The sequence below is a fragment of the Silene latifolia genome, chromosome Y, assembly GCF_048544455.1.
Source record: "Silene latifolia isolate original U9 population chromosome Y, ASM4854445v1, whole genome shotgun sequence".
Lineage (NCBI taxonomy): Eukaryota > Viridiplantae > Streptophyta > Magnoliopsida > Caryophyllales > Caryophyllaceae > Silene > Silene latifolia.
In genome coordinates this window covers 399,823,352-399,846,390 of record NC_133538.1, presented here as the reverse complement: position 1 = coordinate 399,846,390, position 23,039 = coordinate 399,823,352, and the positions used below count along the sequence as shown (strand labels likewise).

The 23,039-nt window shown below is 39.4% G+C and overlaps 1 long non-coding RNA gene across 2 annotated transcripts; it reads left to right on the top strand.

Annotated features, from left to right (window-relative positions):
• The first annotated feature begins 11,459 nt into the window (after nucleotides 1-11,459).
• LOC141634540 (uncharacterized) lies at nucleotides 11,460-16,807 on the top strand. Of its 2 annotated transcripts, none has more exons than XR_012539268.1 (5): nucleotides 11,460-11,724; nucleotides 11,924-12,049; nucleotides 12,252-12,334; nucleotides 15,033-15,128; nucleotides 16,585-16,807. It is a non-coding gene; the product is annotated as an uncharacterized LOC141634540 (long non-coding RNA). The 2 variants fall into 2 exon arrangements; XR_012539269.1 differs by having other exon boundaries at nucleotides 12,275-12,334; nucleotides 16,585-16,757.
• Nucleotides 16,808-23,039: the final 6,232 nt, after the last annotated feature.

Genomic DNA, 23,039 nt, shown 5'->3' with positions numbered 1-23,039 from the left:
TCATCTCCTAATTTCGGCCCATATACCGAGATAATAAGGAGTTTTAATTCCTTATTTTCGGTTTCCAAAAATGTATAAAATGTGTTAAATATAAATTGTCATCTAGTGAGGATCGAACCCATGACCTCTTGGTTTGAGTACCCTCACTATTACCACTATGACACATTCATCTGGTTGATATTAAATATAACCGACTATATTTAATTACGAATTAACATATTAATTCGTCCAAGCTAACATTACATACATTTAATTAAATATAACTTATTATATTCAATTTACGAATTGACAGTTAATTCGTCTCACCTAATATTATTTAATCTTCATTAAATAATTGTCTCATCAACACATTGACTAACTGTTTAGTCATATAAGGCATCAATGTGATTATATTTCTATAACCACATCTCTCAAACACATCCTATAGGTGTGACCTTTAGGGACCAGTTGATCACCGCCGTCTGTATGATAATAACGTCAAACTTTCTAGCAAGCCAACCGTTATTAGGTAATCGTTAATCAACTGATAAAATACGAAGTATACCCTTGTGAACCTGTAAGAGATTTACAAATGTTATCACACTAATTTGTGGAGGACACAAGCTCCAACAATATCTGTGTTATTGTTTTTCATTCATTTACTTATCTATTCAACTAGTCAGGCAATTAATATTGAGTTAGATTACCCTGCTAAAACTTTCCTGGCAAGATATTTACCTTGTGCAAATTCTTGCTAAAACAATTGGCGCCCACCGTGGGGCATCTAGCTCAAAAATAATCAAAACCCAAAACCAAAACAACACAAAAACAACCACAAAAAATGACTGGAGATAGCATTGAACAACAACTGGCTGTCGCCCAACAACAATTGTTGGAAATGGAACAGCTGAAACAAAAGATGGCTCAGGCTGAAGCTGAAGTTATGAGACTAAAGGAATCAGAATCCAGTCTGAAACAAAGGCTAGGAGATAAAGCCTCAGGCTCAAAATTAAAAATTCAGCCTGGCACGCCATTGTCTTCAATCATCAGAAACATAGATTTCTCAAACTTTGGTACTCCTACTCCATCAAAATCCAGAGCAGGAGAAGGAGATACAGACTCAGAAGAAATACAAAATGAAGAGGCTGTCCCTGATCAAACTAACACAGCAATCATGATGGCCATGCTCCAGGAAATCAAGAAGCTCCATGAAAGATTTGAGAAGATCCCTAGAGTACCCACACCCATTGAGGAAGCAAATCCAGAGAGTTATGCTGACTCGCCCTTTGTGGATGAGATAGGAAGGATAGATCTACCGAAGAAATTTATGGTCCCATCAATGGGAATTTATGATGGAACTACAGACCCATAAAATCATGTAACCTACTACAAACAAAGAATGTTGGCAGCATCTATTCCTAGTGAACTACAACAAGTCTGCATGTGCAAGGGATTTGGAACAACCCTGAATGGGCCTACCCTACAATGTTATATAAATCTACCAAATGGAAGCATCAAGTCCTTTGCTGACCTGGTAAACTCCTTCAACCACCAATTCGCCAGCAGTAGGGAACTTGAAAAGAGATCTAGTGATTTGTACAGGACAAACAAAAGCCTGGCGAATCAATCAGAGCATTCATGACTAGATTCAACAAAGAGAAAGTATCAATCCCCATATATGATGTTGGAACAGCTGTGGAAGCTTTTAGGCAGGGACTGCCCCTAGACAGTGATTTCTATGATGAGATGACTATGAAGCCTTGCCAAACCTTTGAAGATGTCCAGGCTTTAGCCCTCGGCTACATCCGACTAGAAGAAGATAAAGGCTTCAAAGCAGACACCACTGACAACAACCCAGGTTATGACAGGTCCAGCAGGAAAAGTTCCAATCACAGAGAAAGCAGTTCCAGGCCATCCCCTTATACAAGGCCTGACAGATCAGAAGTCAACTATGCACAGGAACAATGAGGTAATTCCTATACTTATCCCCCTATTCAAGAGTATAACTTGTCTGTTGACACTGCAGGATTAATAAAAAAACTTGACAAAATGGGAGACATTGTCAAGTGGCTAAAGAAGACAGACAACCACAACTCAAGGAAAGACACAACAAGATGGTGTGAATTCCTCATGGACATAGGGCACACAACAGAAGAATGCCTGGGATTGCGCAGGCAAGTAGCTTACCTGATAAAGAAAGGCTACCTAAAAGATCTGATGCCATCAAAAAGCAGGGAAGACAATGGAGCAAGAAAGGACCAGGAAAGACCACAACGAGACCTACCTCCAGCATCACCCATCTATGAGGTCAAATTCATCAATGGAGGATCTGATATCTGCGGCCTGACTAGCTCTGCTGCAAAGAAAATAGCCAGGAAGTCAAAAATGACATCTCCTTTTAAACCCAGAAATTTACCTCAAATTAATTTTTATGATACTAACATGCAGGGAATCCCTGATGTACATCATGATGGCCTGGTCATTACCATGCAAATAGGAACTGCACGTGTTCTAAGAATCTTAGTATATGGGGGCAGCTCAGTCAACCTGATTATGCTCGATGTCCTGAAAGCAATGAAGATTGATGAAAGCCAAATCATAAAGAAATCAAATGACCTGGTAGGATTCAGTGGTGAAACAAAGAACACTCAAGGAGATATATACCTGCCAACATACGTGGAAGGAGTCTTCTCATATGAGAGATTTGGAGTCCTGGATTGCCTGTCATCCTACAATGCCATCCTAGGCAGACCATGGATCCACAATGTCAGAGCTATACCCTCCACTTACCACCAATGTGTCAAGATACCAACAAAATGTGGAATAGCAACCATTAAAGGTGTAGCCCAAGAATGTTACACTGAATCATTAAAGCCTTCCAAGACAGGTAAGTCTCTCGTGTAGCAATTACAGTACCGTGGAACACTTATGTGGCAGAAACTAAAATGGAAACAGATCATGTAATTTTAGACCCTGAGTATCCTGACAAGCATGTACTGGTAGAATCTGATGTAACACCCCCATATCCAGAGGAGCCTTAACTAGGCCTTCCTTAGCATATAAGGGCATTACCATCTCGGTTACCCGAGGACAGTAATAATCAAATGTCGATAAAAGAACTATTATGTTACATTACAAGTGATTTAAAACCAACTGACGATATAAAAGATACAACTCAAAGGCTACTCGCTATAACTATCAAATCTCGTGAAGACTCATCCCTGCCCGGACTCCAGCTATCAACGATATCAACACCTTCTAAGACAGACTGCTCACCATAAGGGATCACGACAGACACATAAACAACAAGACAACCACACAAGGTCAGTACTAAGATAAGACACAACAAAGCCAACAACATCTAACAATACAATCTAACATAATCAGTCACACGCACAATCACACCCACTCCAACCAATCTCCATCACCGACTGTCCATTGGACCAGCCCTGCCAGTGGGGGACCGCAGCCATACCCACCCAAATCCCCGCTCATCATACTGAGGGATAACCATGTCCCATTAATGTGCACATCCCCTTCTGTGGCGGGTTCCACGAAGGGCGAAACTAGGGCGTGAAGCACTCCCGCAAGTGACTCCACTCAGCCGAGAACGCATCTCGAGAACCAGAGACAAACAATCACCAATCACAATACAACATCAACAACCGTCTGAATCAATCAACAATAATACACAACAACCACAACAACCGACGCACTAGACCATCTACATAGACTGAGTAGGCGAACCTACCTTTACGCAACTGCAACCAATCCATCCCAACATATGACATATCCAGCAATCAAACAAAGCCTATAACCACAACACAATCATCTATTACTACCAAGCAAAACCTAATTGTAAAGACAAGGATACGGATGATGATGACAACATACCTACAAGGAGAAACCCGGTAAAATACCGCTACCCGACTCAAGCTATGCTCTCTTAAGGCACAAGGACCTTCAAAAGGCTTCCATTGAGGTTTTATGGTGAAGGGAAGGGAAAGGGGCGACTAGAGGATAGAAGGAATGAGGCGGAAATGATTTGCGGATTTAACAAAACGCGATTAAAAACCCTCGTTGAAAACCCGATACTCGATCGAGTACCACACATACTCGATCGAGTAACCATGCTACTCGATCGAGTAGCCTCTACTATATCGAGTACCACTCATAACCCGTAACCCAAGATAGCTTGGCACGCACTTCTAAGAACTATTCCCGCTCCCAAGGTCAGTCAACGCTGGTCAAAGGGTCCCTAAAAGGGCGGGTATTCTAGTCTTCCCCCCTTAAAAAGAACTTCGTCCCCAAAGTTCAACTCACCTAACTCAACGCACAAGACACGGGAAGACACGTCATCACTATTCTTCCGACACAAAACACATACTTCCCTGAAACGCCATTCCCCATGTCATCATCATCGTTATCTAACGTTCTAAATATATGTATATGTATATCGGCTCTTACAAACCATCATCTAAAACACCGACCTTGCAATGCAAACCAACACCAACAACGATCGCCCGTCATATTACGGGATTACTCCATTCACTAGTAACAACTATCAATACGAAACATATCTCATATCAACTTCATGCCGCACGACTATACCACTATGTTACTCAACAACGCAATTCTACTACGACACATTGCACCACAACTATCTCTTTATGACCATGTTTTAAACATGCTATCAATTTTCACTTCAACGTATGAATTACTCGATGAACTAAAGTAACCAATTACAACTTCATCCCCGAAAAGGAACTTCGTCCCCGAAGTTCACCACCAAATTACCACACATAGTACCTATTACTTGTATCGTGACATAAATTAAAACCATATTATTTATTGTTGACATTACTCATATTACTCGTACAACTAGTCAATCACAACGATACATACAACCCTATTCGGACAACTAGTAACCGTCAAGCACGTATAACCATATCATTTGAATTTGTATATATATATATATATATATATATTGAATTCAGTGAAATATAACTTGCAGACTAAACGGATGTAAAATGAATGCAATTAGGATAATTACAACTCCACTATTCGAAGCAAAGACGCCTTTAAAACTAGGCACGACTTCCAACATATGAATTGAACGGTCCGAACATGTTACTACTCACTAATAATCATGTTATACATCAAACATGCAATTATATAACAATTAAACAATTTTAATTTTCGAAAAGTTCCTGTAACAGTGCTACTCGATCGAGTATGTAGAGGTACTCGATCGAGTGCCCTACTACTCGATCGAGTGTCTTGGCTACTCGATCGAGTAGCCCCGAGATCAGAATGCATCAATTCTGTCATACCTGTAGCTACTCGACCGAGTATGGGGTACTCTGTCGAGTACCTACAGGTCAAATGCCTTTGGAAAACCTGTCATAAACCCATGTATATACATAATCGTCGCATAAAAGTGAGTCGGGATGACTTCCCGACCCCCAAAATCCTGCAACAAGGTCATACTAGTAAATACGGCCTTATGGCCAAGCATATAAATCCGCAAATAAAAGTTCTAACAACCGACAACTACCAACATCCAACATCACGATCATAACTAGGATAAAGAAATAGGAGTATCACTCCTGCTGCTGCTGCTGCTCCTCCTCCATCACCTCATCACCACCACCATCGCCTCCCGAAGTCCCCGCTCCCGATGACCCAATACCTGCATCAACTCCCGCTCCATCTCCCGGACCTACGTGCCTTGGGGTCAAACCACCGTAGGGAAAGGACTGAGGCGTCCCCCAAGCTGACTGGTCCACCCCGTAAGAGTGGAAAACCCCACTATAGTCCCCAACACCACTCCACCAAACCGGATGCGGTCCCTCGGTCCCAATCCCCTGAGTGTACGCCATCTCGTGCATATTCCTGAGTGTCAAAGTAGATGACACTCTCTCTGACAAGTAACTCGATCGCGTCTCCGAGGTGTCAAGGTAGGGGTAACACGGAAAAGGGTGATGCTGTGGTGGTGCTACCGGCCGCGGTCTGGTATCAGCGGTCCTCTCTCTCACTCTACGGGGTCCTCTCCCCAACCTGGGCCTCTCCTCCCTGACCGTCGCGTTCTCCCCCTTCTTTGGCTCGGGCATCACCTCTAGAATCGTGTCATCAATGAGGTAGGTCTGCAACTGGCGGGGCACATCATCATCCTCCTCCTCCTCGTCGAAGTCAACAGCTGCACCGCCGGCTCTAACGGCTCGGTCGGTGGAAGGTGCTCAGGAGCCGGGATCCCCATCCAACTCATCTCCCACACTCTCCAGGCTAGGCTACCGTCGGCCAAGGTTCTCAACCATTTCAGGTCGAGATAGTAGTCACGGTCCATCGTGGGCACCGGTGTAGCCAGAGGTACGTACTCTAAAGAAGCCTCAAAGGAGGTTAGCTTTTTAGCTAACCGAGTGGCGATCGCGCCACAACTCAGGTACCGGGAAGAGGCAATAGCCATCAAAGCAAGGCTAGCCCAGACGATGGCAGGAGCATTAAAGACCACCTTCCTGGCCCGCTCCGGGTTCAAGTAAGACATCAGAAGTAACACCTCATGGTTGTTCAGTTTACTGATATCCGGTCTATCATAGAGGAGGTTCGAGAGAGAACGAAGGAAGATACTCAATGTGACATGCTGAACATCATTAATCAGCATGTTGCTTGAGGTGGGAGCTGGTTTCCCGGTAAGACAAGGCATTAGGCGGCAGACACCGCACTCAGCAGGGATATCAGTGATAGAGTCCTTGGGAGGCTTGGCCAACCCAAGGTGAGAAGCAAAAAGGTCCATAGTAAGCAAGAAACTGGTATTCATCAACCGAAACTCAACGGTCCGGGCAGCTGGGTCATAGCTAAAGGAGCTCATAATCTCCAAGGTAAGAAAAGGGTAGGAGTGTTTCCTCAGCCGGTACAAATCCGTAAAGCCCAAGGTCTCGAATATGTGACGGACATCCGTCTCTATTCCCAAATCAGTCAGAAGTGTGGTATCTACACATCTCGTTGGCCTCATTTTGCGTTTTTGCAAAGCTACAAAACGCTCTCTTTGTTTGAAATCTACAAACACAATCGAAGGGTATTCCGGTACCGCGGGTACCATGGGTCCACTCCCCTCCCCAATCTCAGGTTGTGTCACCCTTCCCGTTTACTCTGACGGGTCCCTACGTTCGGTCTCGTCATCTGTTTCAGCATATAACTTAAACAAATTTGTATAGGCATGTGAAGCACATAATTCATACATTTGAACTTTGAATGAGAAGCCGAGTACACACGTCACCAACGAATTCCCAATTAGATATGTAAACTCAGTTTATAGCCACTCATGTTCAATAGTTGTGAAAAGTTTATCATGGCAAACACACATACCCATCCAATTCTAACATCCTAGCATGATTCATTGTTACTCCATACACACTCTTAATAACATGTGAGGTACTTGTACATGCTCATAGAAAAGTAATTTAGAACATATCATCATCAACTTTCGTTATTAGACACAAAACAATTCAATTAGGCTTGTCATACGGTCTCTACAGCTGTAACAAATTTGACATATTCCCCATCAATTAACATTACCACTATCATATTGAAGTTTATCCCTCACCTAAACATTCATATTCAACACCAAATTTCAAATATAGAAGACGAATTTCAATTTGGGACACTTTTAAGATGGAGTTTTAAAGCAACTTTTTAAGGTGAAAATCATCAAAAATCAATCTTCAATATGATACAAACAATGTATAGTACTCAATTCCATCATCTAATCAATGTAAAACAATCAAAATAAATTTTTGATTTCATAACCCTAGAAATTTCGGCCCCTAAATGGCAATTTCTAGTCTATATTACAGCAATTAATCACCAACAATCAAGGAAAGAAGGCATGTGAGTCATATTACCACAATTAAAAGCAATAATTTTCCCTCTATAAATCGAAAATTTTCAGATTACACCTTCATTCCAACAAAATTTAGAGCAATAAAACATGTAAATAGAGGAAAGATCATACCTTGATTAAGCAAGAGAGTAAAAGAACGAAAATAAACAAGAAAAACAACCCCAAGAATCACTACCAACACAAGATGAGAAGAGCTTTTGAGAGGAATTTAGGCTTAGGGTTTCGAAATAAAGGAGATGGAATAAAAGGAATGAGAAAAGTGAGGGTTTTATGAAACCCGTAAGAACTTCTGCACTGTATCCTACTCGATCGAGTGCCTAGGGTACTCGATCAAGTGCCCTCTACTCGGTCTAGTAAGCACTCGCGCTCGGTCAAGTATAGTCAAGTACATGGTCAAAACTACGAAGTAGATCAAAGATTCCTGCAAAACAACACCGCGTGTCGATTCCAACTAAGTTCGGAATCCGGCACTAATTATCACACTCGTTCACGTATTACCATTATTACTCAAGCATACCATATCGTCTCAACAATCATGGCTTATGTCATACTATGCTACAACCAATTACCCAACTCGGTTTACCTGCTACCGAGTCATTCACAAGCATAATCACGTCATCATACCATACTTAACTTTATCTCACCACATTACTACTAAACTCGGGTTCATATCAACATTAAACATATAATTAACATTAATTTATTCTTTCATATGTCATAAAAATATAATGTATACTCTACATAACAAATCAATCAATCATATTCCAAATCCCATCATAAGTAAATCATCTTACATAAATCGATTGTCACGCAGCGGAAAATTTCAACCAATAAACAGGGCATATAAGCATTACTATATGATATGTCTCATATTATGACTCAACAATCCTTTCACTATCATCTTTATAGCTATAAAAGGAATTATAACTCATATATGCTTACCGCTATTATCGACCTAAAGCAAACACTAACCTGATCACTTTCATATCACATCATACACTTTCACATTTTCACGCATTTCTATCAAATAAACTTTTGTCACGTTTCTCATAATCATCGTATAAGCTCACTAATCACGCCATTGCTTCACTAAGCACCATCCAAACGTAACTACTATACCCATCTCTGTGTTAGCAAAGACTCAACCTCAAATAATTCCGACACAACTAACATACACATCACATATGTACACACGGACTCCACATTCCCATACCCCGTGACTGGCTTAAGTATCATGGGGCCAAGATTTTGAAATGAGGGCGCCTACTCACCCAAAATCTAGCATCAGCGGAGCTCCCATTATACATACACCAGGTTCATTTTATTAGACTCACAACGTTCTTTAAATTCATTTGTTACAGTTTCCAAAATCGTCGCTCTGATACCACTTTGTAACACCCCCATATCCATAGGAGCCTTAACTAGGCCTTCCTTAATATATAAGGGCATTACCATCTCGGTTACCCGAGGACAGTAATAATCAAATGTCGATAAAAGAACTATTATGTTACATTACAAGTGATTTAAAACCAACTGACGATATAAAAGATACAACTCAAAGGCTACTCGCTATAACTATCAAATCTCGTGAAGACTCATCCCTGCCCGGACTCCAGCTATCAACGATATCACCACCTGCTTAGACAGACTGCTAACCATAAGGGATCACGACAGACACATAAACAACAAGACAACCACACAAGGTCAGTACTGAGATAAGACACAACAAAGCCAACAACATCTAACAATACAATCTAACATAATCAGTCACACGCACAATCACACCCACTCCAACCAATCTCCATCACCGACTGTCCACTGGACCTGCCCTGCCAGTTGGGGACCACAGCCGTATCCACCAAATCCCCGCTCATCATACCGAGCGATAACCCTGTCCCATTAATGTGAACATCCCCTTCCGTGGCGGGCTCAACGAAGGGCGAAACTAGGGCGTGAAGCCACTCCCGCAAGTGACTCCACTCAGCCGAGAACGCATCTCGAGAACCAGAGACAAACAATCAGCAATCACAATACAACATCAACAACCGTCTGAATCAATCAACAATAATACACAATAACCATAACAACCGACGCACTAGACCATCTACAGAGACTGAGTAGGCGAACCTACCTTTACGCAACTGCAACCAATCCATGCCAACATATGACATATCCAGCAATCAAACAAAGCATATAACCACAACACAATCATATATTACTACCAAGCAAACCCTAATTGTAAAGACAAGGATACGGATGATGATGACAACATACCTACAAGGAGAAACCCGGCAAAAGACCGCTACCCGACTCAAGCTATGCTCTCATAAGGCACAAGGACCTTCAAAAGGGTTCCATGGAGGTTTTATGGTGAAGGGAAGGGAAAGGGGCGACTAGAGGATAGAAGGAATGAGGCGGAAATGATTTGCGGATTTAACAAAAGGCGATTAAAAACCCTCGCTGAAAACCCGATACTCGATCGAGTACCACACATACTCGATCGAGTGACCCCCTACTCGATCGAGTAACCATGCTACTCGATCGAGTAGCCTCTACTCTATCAAGTACCACTCATAACCCGTAACCCAAGATAGCTTGGCACGCACTTCTAAGAACTATTCCCGCTCCCAAGGTCAGTCAACGATGGTCAAAGGGTCCCTAAAAGAGCGGGTATTACATCTAATGTCCCTGACAATATCAGACCAGAACTAGTAAGTTTTCTAAAAGATAAATCTTCATGTTTTGCCTGGTCCCACTTTGACATGACTGGTATAGACGCCAATATTATTACCCATAAACTTAATATTGACAAATCATTTAAGCCTGTGCAACAGAAAAGAAGGAAGATTGCCCCTAAACGCAACTCAATTATTAATGAAGAAGTGGACAAATTGCTAGATATGAGAATGATTAGGGAAGTCAGGTACCCTGAATGGCTAGCAAATGTGGTTGTGGTACAAAAGAAAATGGCAAGTGGAGAGTCTGTGTAGACTACACAGACCTAAACAAAGTCTGCCTAAAAGACCCATTCCCACTTCCTCATATAGATGCAATGGTAGATGCCACAGCAGGCCATTAACTCTTGACATTATGGATGCCTCAAGTGGGTTCAGCCAGATCAAGATGCACCCAGCTGACCAAGAAAACACTGCATTCATCAGGGAAAGGGGCATATATTGTTAAACCGTAATGCCCTTTGGCCTGAAGAATGCAAGGGCAACCCTGCAAACTCTTGGTCAACATGATGTTCAAAGACCAAATAGGGGACACGATGGATGTCTATATTGATGACATGGTGGTTAAATAAAAAAAGGCTGAAGATCATGTAAAAGATTTAGAAGTAGTCTTCAAGATCCTGGAAGAATTCAATATGAAGGTCAGCCCTTTCAAATGCCACTTTAGAGTCTCTTCAAGCAAATTCCTTGGATACATGGTGACAAAGAGAGGGATTGAAGCCAGCCCAGAACAAATAAAAGCCACCCTGAAATTGGAATATCCCAATACAGAACAACACATGTATGTAAAAACTACCCACTATCTAATTCAAACTACCCACTATCTGACCCATCAACAGGCCAACTTCATTTTTTTCCTAACTTCAAGTTCTCCTCATTTCTTTATCTAAAAAGTTGAATAATTAACCTCATTCCTTCACGATTAATTTCATCTCACCATCAAATCACCAAATCAAAAGTAGTGTAATCATGATTAACCCAAAAAAAAAAACGAACAATCGCAAAGTAGAGCAGCCACCGAAAGACCGCCCGACGACACCTATTTTTGGCCAAATAAATGAACAAGGAGTAATTTCGATGGTTTTGTCTCCGGCGACACTTACAGAACCGGTAATTCACTTCTTTTTTATACATGTTTTTATGTTTTTTTAGCTGATTTGCAGTTTTTATAGACGTGATTCTGATTTGGGGATTAAATACGCAATATTATTGATGTTTTTCTATGGCTGTACTCCTCTCCCTAACCTCTCATCTTTTAAAAAAAAAAAATCTAGACTAAATTCCTAACTCCATGTTTCGGTGTTTCCAGAAGTGTTGCGCCAACCTCAACGACATAGTTTGATCGTTGTAGCGGTTGATTAATATTGGTTGATTGACGTTCCGATTGGTTGCAGAGTATTGATTCTCGGAGAAAACCTTCATTCCATCCTAATAGGTAAAGTAGTAAAGTTACACTTATAATCTCAACATGCTTCCCTGTCATTTGTACACCCATTTTTTAGGGTATAATCGTTTTTATTTTAATTCCATTAAGTCAAACAAATACTTATTTTAATTGTCTCACTAATGTATTGGTATATCGAGTTATTTCGTTAAGAGTTAAATTTATTTATTTTTCTGAAATTGTTTAACTATAGGTATCCCTTTGAATTAAGCTCAGGTTGTTGACGTCGCTACTATAGGTCTGGAGGGGTAGAAATTTCAAGCTTCTTTTGCACAGGTATGACTAATGTATCACACCTTCTCTTGAAGTCATGACATTTTTGTCTAACTAATAATTTAATTGAAAGTTTGTCATGCATCTCCATTAATGTAGTGAGTCTTAGTTATTCAGCTGCCAAATTTGCATCATTCGAACAGTATATGGTATCCTTAATTCCCGCTTCCACAACAGCATTCTAAGCAATAGGTGATTCCGCATACATCAGAATAATTACATGAACATGGCACCTCTCTTGTTTTTTTTTTGGACAAAGGGAGCATTATATAAATAAATAAGCAAACAGAGTTAAGAAGTACATCACGGGGGCGGGTCAGGGGAAAGAGGCACGCAGGCCAAAACAGAGTCTAAAGTACAGAGTTCTATAACAAAAGGAGGGGTGTGATCCCACTCAAAACAACCCGACGAAATACTAGCGTCCCTAATGGAATAGTGGGCAATGGCGTCGGCGACCCGGTTGGCCGATCTCTTCTCAAAAACAAGCTTCAAATGCGGGTAGTCCTACAAGAGGGTCCTACACTCAAGAATAATGTTAGTAAAAGGTCCACAGGGGGCAAAGGTGCCCAAAATGGAAGTAACCGCATCCAGACAGTCAGAGGCAATCAAAACGTTATTCACAAGGACTCTAGAGCATAAAATCCCTTCCCGAATGGCAAGGACCTCACACAGGTAGGGGTTAGGACCAAGGAAGCGGGTGGACCAACCTAAAATCCAGGAACCAAAACCGTCTCTGATGACACACCCCAGGCTAGTAACAGAGGAAGAAGGGGAGAAAGCCGCGTCAACGTTGGTTTTAAACCAACCAAGCGGCGGAGGGGCCCAGCTCAAAGGGTAGCTAAAGGCATCAAGGTGGGTGGAACTAATAACGGGGGCGGTGAGAGGACGGTTAGAGGCACAGGTCCAGGCAAAGGATTGGGAGGCAACCAAGGCGCAGAAAGTGGAGGGGGAGGTGGCGACAGAGGCGGAGGGGGAGAAGGTTAACTCGCAGCGACGCAACCAAAGGCGCCAAAGGACGAAGGTGTAAAGGGTAATCCAACTACGGGATTTGGAGGTGCAGTTAACCTCAATCATAGATAGGTGCCATTCCAGTTGTAATTAGGGAACCGCCCTCTTCATCGGATGGAGTTGTAACTATGATATATTGTCATTATCATTTTGCAGAGCTTTCAATATATTTTGGACCAAAGTTAACTTTTAATGTTCGTTAATTGCTACATGAGGTAATTCAGTATTCAAGAATAAGTAAGCAACTATAGGGACAACTGTGTTTTGGCATTGGCCTATTGGTGTTTTTTGATAGGGTAAATTGATAACTTATACCTAGTATAATCCACTTTTTCAAATCGTATACCTAAGATAACATTTTTTCAAAACTTATACCCGAAATCCTCATTTCTTTCATACTCAATACCAAATCTTGGAAATGACTATTTTACGCTTAATAATTTACCTATGGCCGCATTTTCGCCTGTCGTATTAACCAATAACCCATCCTCACCATATTGAATTCATCATCCATCACACACCCCTTCACCATCACCACCGCTCACATCCTCCCCCACTTGTACCACCACCGGTGTCGGGTTGTCACCGCAAGTGCCGTCCAGCCGGCATAGACCCTACCAAATACAACCCTCCCTCACCACTGAAAATTCCTCCCCCACACTCCAAAATCCCAGATCTTATGTCTTTTAGCATTGTAAAGGGAAAAGATTCATTATGAAATGGAAAAGTTGATGAATTGAGGGTTAAATTGGATGAGGAACACAACGTATTGAAATGAAGCAATGCCATTTAATGTGTCCCTTTTTTTAATTATTTTGGTTTTTTGGTGTTTGGATTATGAACGCAAGGTAAATTAATTAGGCATTTCATAAGATGGTAGTAGTCTTAAGCGTTTTGAGTTGTTGAGTTCTTGACAAGGCGTGGATGGGATGTGGGTGGAAGTTGTGACAGTGATGTGAAGGTGGTGGGGGTAGGTATTGTGGTGTAGGTGGGCCTTGTGGGGTTTGTGGTGTAGCTCGCTCTTATGGTCTTGGGGAGTTGTGGGCGTTTAATGTGGTCTCACACGAAGGGCCTGCCGACGAGAGAGAACATTTAGTGGCTGCCCACCGGTGATTATGTCACCGAGGGAGGTGATTCGTCGTGGCGGTAGTAAGGTGGGTGTGGTGGATGAGAGAGTAGTGATTAATGTTGCGGAGTAAAGGTGGTGATATGTTGATTATTGAGGGTAAAACCATTAATTCATGTCTTTGTTTGAGATTTGGTATCAAGTTTGGAAAAAAATAAAATTTTGGGTATAAGTTTCCAAAAAAATTTATCTTAGGTATAAGTTATCAATTTACCCTTTTTCTTATTATCCATCAGTTCTACTAGAATACTAGGGGTTATATCTTATTATCCAACAGTAAGGTTCATAGATTTCTATTTGAAATGTCGTTACAAATTTGTTTTCTGCTACTATTCATTCTTTTAGTCTAATCTGTTGGCCCAAACATTTGTTTTAACGTTGACCCTAAAATTTGTGTGGTATTCACATAGGAACACTATCAAAGTAATAGTCGCGTGACTCGCGTCTGGATATTTGATAAGTTTTATGTTCAACATTATTTGTGTACGTGAACTAGGTACTGATTATCCCGACTTCATATGCATGCTCTATTTTTACTTTAATTGATTTTGTTTTTTAATAAAACAGATTGTAGACAATTTAGTCTTTTTGCTACTGCTCGAGGAGGCATCCCGGTAATGGGACAGAGGCTTGAGCGTTAACTTGAAAAGGTTCAATAGGGAGGTATGTAATTATACTTAATAAGAGTTTCTCTACTCAGAATTTTATGTTGTATCATTAATAGAAGCAAGACTTACGAAGCTAACCACTGGAAATAAGGCAATATATTTTGTTGTTTTGTATGGTTTGTCAAGTCCTTGCGTTTTTTTCATCATACTACATTTTATAAGCAATATTTTTGTGTAAAGTTAGTTGTCCATGACTTTCTTTTTGGAGCAATTCTGTGATATTATCGACGCATAGGCTTGAGATAAATGCACTTATTTGACATACAATATTGGTGATAAGGCGGGATGACTAATTATATTGTGGTCCGTGCAAAATGTTCTCCATTTTAGTACATTCGTATTTTGGTTGCTCTTTTGAGATATTAGGGGTTCCCAATAAAAATCAAATTATTAAATATTTTTAAATCCACAAGTGAAAGCTAGGCATAACAAATCCAGCAATAACATAAGCTTAAACACGAAATCGGCGCTGTGAAATAGAAAAAGGGTAAGCGATAATGGAGGTCAAGGGATATGATTAATTAAAAAAATTAATTAGATACTGGACTGAAAGTGTTCCATATATAATGACTCATAAATTCTTTATATGTGTCACAACTCACAGGTGCTATAGTGTACAAGTGTTATTACTATATTTAGTTATTGGACGGCATGTGTTTTGTTAAATTTTTGTCGTGTTTGCTTACTAGGTCTTACATGATTTATGTAGTTCCATTAAACCTGGGTTAAGAAATTTTTAAATATCGTAATTATCTTTGCGTCCCTATAGAGACCATAAAAATTTGACAGTCGTTTTTTTAACTGGATTTCCTACTTTTTGTTGTAATCAAGCTATAATATAGATTTTCGATTAGATTGAAATTTGCAATCAATTGAAAGATTGTTTACGGTATTATTTTGGATGACAGTAAGTCATATTTATGTTTCGAGAAGTTCTTACTTTTAGGTTCAACTTTTTTTAAAAACCATGTTTGATTAAATCATGCTAGCATGTCCCATAAACTCTATTGTTTGATCTGTGCAAAAGCATAAATTCTCGGTGCCTAAATATCGGTAGTCTTCTTGGTGTTAACTTCTCCTTCCATTTGTATGTTATAACCTAAAACAACTACAAAGTACTATGTGGTTATATGCAACAATGGAACGAGAAGATTTAGTTAGCAAATGAGGTTATACGAGGCTTTGTACGAAATTTGTTAGGGGCTGTGATTATTCTTTTGAACATGATAACGGGTGGCGAGCAAACTTTGCACGTGTAAATGTTGTCACACGAGGCCAAAATATTGAGGTTACAATGAATATTTCTAGACTATGTTTTTAGTTTGCTTCCGCTAACAATGACATTAAAGATGTCGTGACCATCTCTGAAGGAACCATCTTATTTAGTTGTTCACCTTAGTTGAATTAACATGTGCTCATGTCAATGACTGGTGATTTTGTTTACTCGACAGGAGTTGCGATGAAAAAGTATCGGAGAGATTTTCAAGTCGAGTTAAAGCAAGAAGACCGAGTTTATGTATTTACTCGATCATATAACTTTGTATTTGGACATTTGTCTACAAATTTAGACTGATTGTACTTTCATGTTCAGAATATTATAATTTGTAAAAGGCTAAGCCATACATGTGAAATGACTATTTTTAATGTGGTATTTTAATAGTGTCATTTTACTCATTTATTTTTTTAGATGTTAAATATTTACAAAATGGATAAAATTTATTAATATAAATCTTCGCATCTTTACGATGATCGTGGTCTCAGGCTCTTTTTTAAGTAATTGATAAGCGGAATTATACACGGTTGTATGCTATAAACTTCCACAAATACTACTATACTAGATTTCAAGCTCGGACGTTGCCCGGGTCATATCCTTACAGTTGCTTTATGTGGTAATACTTAATAACGACGTAAAACATAGGCCTAATCATTACTTTTTTATGTTAAGATCTCATATTTAAGTGGTGATGCATAGTCTCCATTCCTACGCCAAAGTTTTGTATAATTTATTACGTCAAGTAATTTTCACTTTTTTACGCAAATTAGACTTCTAATTAAGTAATTGTATTATATGTTTGCATAATCCGACTGAAATTTTGTTGGGCTAAAATATTCATATAAATTGGAATGCCAAATTAAATTGATATTTAGAACCAGCCTTTTTATATTTAGTCAACCAAGGTTAGGTGAAGACATTTAAACGAAGTTTGGCTCATTACTTTAGCCTACTGACTTAATAGGATTTATATACATTTTTCTACAAACATAGACTTTTAAATAAATATTGGTGGTCGTAGTATGTAAATATTATCAATAGTGAGCACCAGCACGATAGTAATAATAATAATAATCCGTATTGAAAATCTCTACTCACTTTTATAAATCACAACTAAGACCTTTATTATTGCACGTATTACTCGATCATATATGGTAAAGGAATCAAATTGAGAATTTTGATTCCTTTGTCTATTTTAATTGCAATGATGTTACTTTTTACCTAATCTCATTCAAGAACTGTTCGAAAACTAAAGAGAGAGCAAGTATAGCATGTGACTATGTGAGTGCTATATAAATGACTAATTAATTAAAGTGTGATTTTTAAAGGTGTTAGCCCATAATATCCAAATTTAGCACTCCCCCTAATTAAAAGTTAAGAAAAAAAAAAATGGAAGATTTGGGTCCGTGGGCTACTCCCACACTAATCTCATTTTATTTTAAATTAATAAAAAATGATAAAGTTTGTTTCATAAAGCTAGGTAAGCATTTAAATTAGAAGGATTAAACAAATTGTATACTTCTCAATATATATGAGGAGTATTATATTGAAATGGGTGATAAAAATTGAATGGAAGGAGTATATGGTATGGCTAATTGGTGTGAATTCACCCAAATACAAAATGTGAAACTCGACAAAGAAGAAATAAAGAGCATTTATGCATACCTAATAAACAACAACGTTAAAGTTAAAGTGACTAACCAAAATAATCTCGATAGAATTCATATGAAAAGCGAGACTAAGGTAAACTCGAATAAATTTAACCCAACTTCTAATATATATCCAGTGTACATATCCTACCATTATTAAAATTGCTCCTAACGGAGTATTTGATTGAGCCTCAATTACAAAACGTACGTAGAGTACTTTTATATCTAATAAGGCTTCTAATCAATATTAAACACTAATTTATCATTTGTTAAATTAATACTTTGTTTTTTCTTAATTTTTCATTTATTTCTTTTTAAATAGATTACAAAGTTAGACTCTCTATAATCCCTTGAAAATTCTTCCTAAAAATTCCTCCTTTAAGGCTAATTCAAAGTATTGGGGTTGGTGTCCTTAACAGTTAGTGCAAGGACTCATAAACCTCTAAAAGGATCAAAGGGCATACTTTGGTATTATTATCAGTTGATCCACGTTTATCAATAACGGTTGGCTTGCTAGATAAGTTTGACGTTATTGTCATACAGATGGCGGTGATCAACTGGTCCCTAAAAGTCACACCTATAGGATACGTTCGAGAGATGTGACGGTATGAAAATACTGTCATGTAGATGCCAAGATTGACTAACCAGTTAGTCCGAGTTATTTGACTAGTAATTAGTCAAATATGTGATGTTGAGATATTATATTTAATACGGATTAAATATCATGGGCTAAGGCGAATTAACCAGTTAATTCGTAAAATTAAATATAAAACGATTTATATTTAATTAAATGTATATTGAATTTAATTATACAATATTGTCTTTGTCGGACATGTATTAATACTTCAACTAATACGTGTTATTAGTCGATGTATTAATAACCGATAACCGATGACGATTTATAATAAACCCGTCATATACATTTTAGCATTTGCGAATCGGACCTCGAGCTAAAAGTAAGAGGAAGTGGAAGCCCACTTCCCCATGTATCCACTCGGTCCGGCCGAACCAAACAAAAGGAGAGACTCCCTCTCCTTTTGACCTAGACATTTTCACTTGAAAAAAAACTAGGGTTTTGGAGATTCGACTTTCTTCTACGGCGAGATCTCACATCTCGAGAAAAACTCACATTCGGTTCTCCCAATATTGCAAGGCAATCGGAGAACACGTTCTAGCACAAGGGCATATCTCGGACAAGGTCTTGGGTGCAACAATTAGGAGGGAATCGGTTTGATTTTGTTCTTTACGCCGTGCATCAAAGGACCCGAGGTTGATTTCTATACATTAATCATTTCATTATGTTTTTCGTTTTATGACTATAAATTGCATGTTTAAATTTACGTTATAGTCCTGCAATTAAAGGGTAGTATACGGATATTAACCCACAAGTGGTATCAGAGCGAGGCCACGTGAATTTTTCCATGTGTTTTTCATAAAACTATCTTGAAACGATTTTTGTTTTGTCTAAAATTCCGTGCGGCTGCAGTAATTCTCACGCAGCGAGATATTTTTTCTGTTATTGCTGCGTTTTTGGTTGCATTGGGAACCGTGTCCTATTTACACGGTTGCTCTTGTTGTTGTTTTGTCTCGAAAACCGTACCGTGACATGTTTTACACGGGTTATTTTCGTTTTTGATATTATGCATATTGTTATTTTACCCGATCATTATAACAATATGTTAATGTCTAGCATTTTGTAGTTTTGTTTTCAATCAGTTTTGATCAAAATAGCGTTTGTTTTGTTTCACCAAAACTGTTTCACGAGGGTTTTAAGTTTTCAGAGACTTTTGCACTCGATCGACCAAGTTTTTAATCGATCGAGTGGTTTTTTTGACAAGTTTTTGTTCGATCGAGTCCTTGTTGTACTCGATCGACCGCTTTTTAAAACCCCTTTGCTCGATCGAGGAGTCCTCGTACTCGATCGAGCAAAGTATCGATATAAGTCCTCGATCGACCACCGTTCGTCGATCGAGTACCTCCGATTAGCATACCTCTCGATCGACTTGCAGTTCGGTCGATCGAGCCCTCTGTCCCTCGATCGAGCACTTATGTCCCTGGATCGAGGGATTTAAATCTTTGATGACTTTGAAAATTTGTTTCTTTTGATTTAAATTTTTTTTTTGGCTTCATAATGTACATTATACGGATATTGTACACTCGCTATGATTGTGAAACGGTTCACACACGTACCATTAAGTTATTTTAAAGCGTATTTAAAGTAACGGGCTGTATTAGATTAAAATTAAATTGATAGAAGCAGTTTTATCACATGAATTTTAATCATTAAAAGGTGGTTTGGATAAATTTAACATAATTACGGAATTATGTCACGAATGAATTTGTTTTTAGTTGATGCATTTTTATTTATCGTTAATTTTTGAATGCCGTGAATGCCCTTTTATTACGTATTTAATTTTACAAACGGTTGTAACTTAGTGTGGCCTTAGTAGAACGTGTTACCGTAATGATGGAACACGGTCTTGGTTGTATTTTGAGATTTCGTATCTCCGTTTTGGATTTTTCACTTGTAATTACAGTTTTTAATTAGAATGTAAATAGGTTTATATTTTGTAATTTTAATTGTAATTTTTGAGAAGACCAAAGATGGAGACCGGATGCTCACTCCCGCTACATGGATCAAGATGGAACATCAAGACAAGCTTTTCGGGTCCAACGGTGGATTCCAAAGTTGTATTATGTTCTTATACTAGGATAGGCCACACTAGGAAATTTTTATTTACGTATTGCATTCCTTTATTTATTTTTCGCAACGATTATATGCATCATATTCCGCCTAAAAACCAAACCACCTATTTATTGCATGAAAACTGACACATATAGAGGTCACGAGTTAGTTTTCATTGACATTCTCATGTCACACGTTTTAAAGCCATCATCCAAATAAATTCATTCACGACAGACGCTAGTTATTCGTTCACTTAAAATGAATTATAATTTTGTTGATGGGATCTTCCTCGTATAAACCAAAATTGAGAACGGTCTTTATAGGTCAAACTCCAATGAGTCCCTTCTTCGTCGGTAGGCATAATATGACCCCTTCTACGTCGGGTAAGTTGGAACCGATTGACCTATTTTATCTCAACTTCTTGTGGTGGACTCGTACGATCCTGTGACTATGGTGGACTATAGATAGGATTTACGGAAATCTATCGACCAAGAGTTCTTCCGGAAGAATTAGCTAAACAGTTGGCTTATCAATTTACAGAAATTGAGTCTTGGGATCACTTGTATCTTTCTTGAGGGAGATCAATTATGCAAGTGCGAGAGTCTACACGTTTAAAATGAATTTTAAAATAGACTTAAATCACCTCGATGAGTTGCTTATTTCGTTTTGTTTTTCTTTCTTTTTCAAAGTGTAGATCACGATTTTAAATCGCTAAACAACAAATGGCTGGTTCAAGTGATAACCCAATGCCAAGTGCCACATTGGACCGTGAGTCCGGGCTTCGGATCTTCATGAATCGGATGAATCGTCTACTCGATCGAAGAATGATGGATCCAACTTCGCGGACTGGGAGGCGGCATTACGGAATGCCGCGCCGCGACGGGAAGCTCAAATATCTCTTGGAGCCCATCCCGGCAAACCCAGGTCCCACGGCTAGAGTCTTTGAAGTCACCAAGTTTAATGATTTTGTATGGAAGCGGGTGCGATCAAAAACGTACTCATTTTTGCAATGGAACCCAATTTGCATAAACGCTTCATAGCCCATGGTGCAAACAAGATTTTCACCACGCTCACTAAGGAATTCTCGAAAGCACCGAGAATCGTGACCTATGAGCATACCACTCGCTTCTTTGATGCGAGACTCGAGAAGGGCCAACCGGTTAGCCCACACATTCTCAGCATGATTGAGAATGTCGAGAAACGGAGACCTTTAATCGTAACATCAGCGAGAATATTGTTATCGACCGTATTCTTCATTCACTCCACGATGGTTATTCGCAATTTAGAGCGAATTACTATATGAATGATTTGAAGAAAACTCCGCATGAATCGCACTCCCTCCTCGTACATGACCGAGAAGGACATGAAGTTCGGTGGGAGCATGAAACAAGATGTTCTCGTTGTGTCAAACAAAGGGAAAGGTAAGGGCAAAGCTCAGGCAAACCTAGCAAAGAGGTATGGCGAAGTTCAAGAAGTCGGGTTCGGGTAAGAGTGGGCCTGGTGAGTCGAGCACCTCATCAGGCGCGACAAAGAGCAAGAATGAAAACATGGAATGCCATCACTGCCACAAGACTGGGCATTGGAGACGCACATGTCCTGTTTATCATGAGGACTTAAAGGCGGGTCGTGTTAAACCTGTTGGTATGTCTTCCTCTTCTTCTACTTTTATTCATATGATTGAGATTAACCACGCAAGTTACGGAACTTGGGTACTTGATACTGGTTGTGGTTCTCATCTGTGTAATCATGTGCGGGGGCTCCGAAACATCGAACCCCTCGTAAAGGGTGAGGTGGACTGCGTGTTGGGAATGGAGCAAGAGTGGCGCCATCTCGAAGGGGACATATGTGATCCAGCTTCCTAGCGGATTTGAGTTGTCTTTATATGACTGCTATTATGTTCCTAGTCTTTCGAAAAACATTATTTCGTTTACCGACTTGATAAACTTGGTTTTTCATTTGTAATAGAAAATAATACTTGCATTTTCTCATTACACGATATGATTTATGGCAAGGCAGTCTCCATGAACGGAATTTATGTTTTAGATCGGACCACCGAAATATTACACGTAATGAATAAAAAGTTAAAGGTTGGTGACAAAGATCAAACGTATCTATGGCACCGCCGTATGGGACACATTAATGAGAAACGCGTAAAACAGCTCATCAAACATGGAGCTATCTCGGCCTTTGATTTTCAATCATTTGGCACGTGTGAATCATGTCTCATCGGTAAGATGACTCGTATTTCCTTCAAAGGTGTTGGAATGCGCGGCTGCGACCTATTAGGACTTATACACA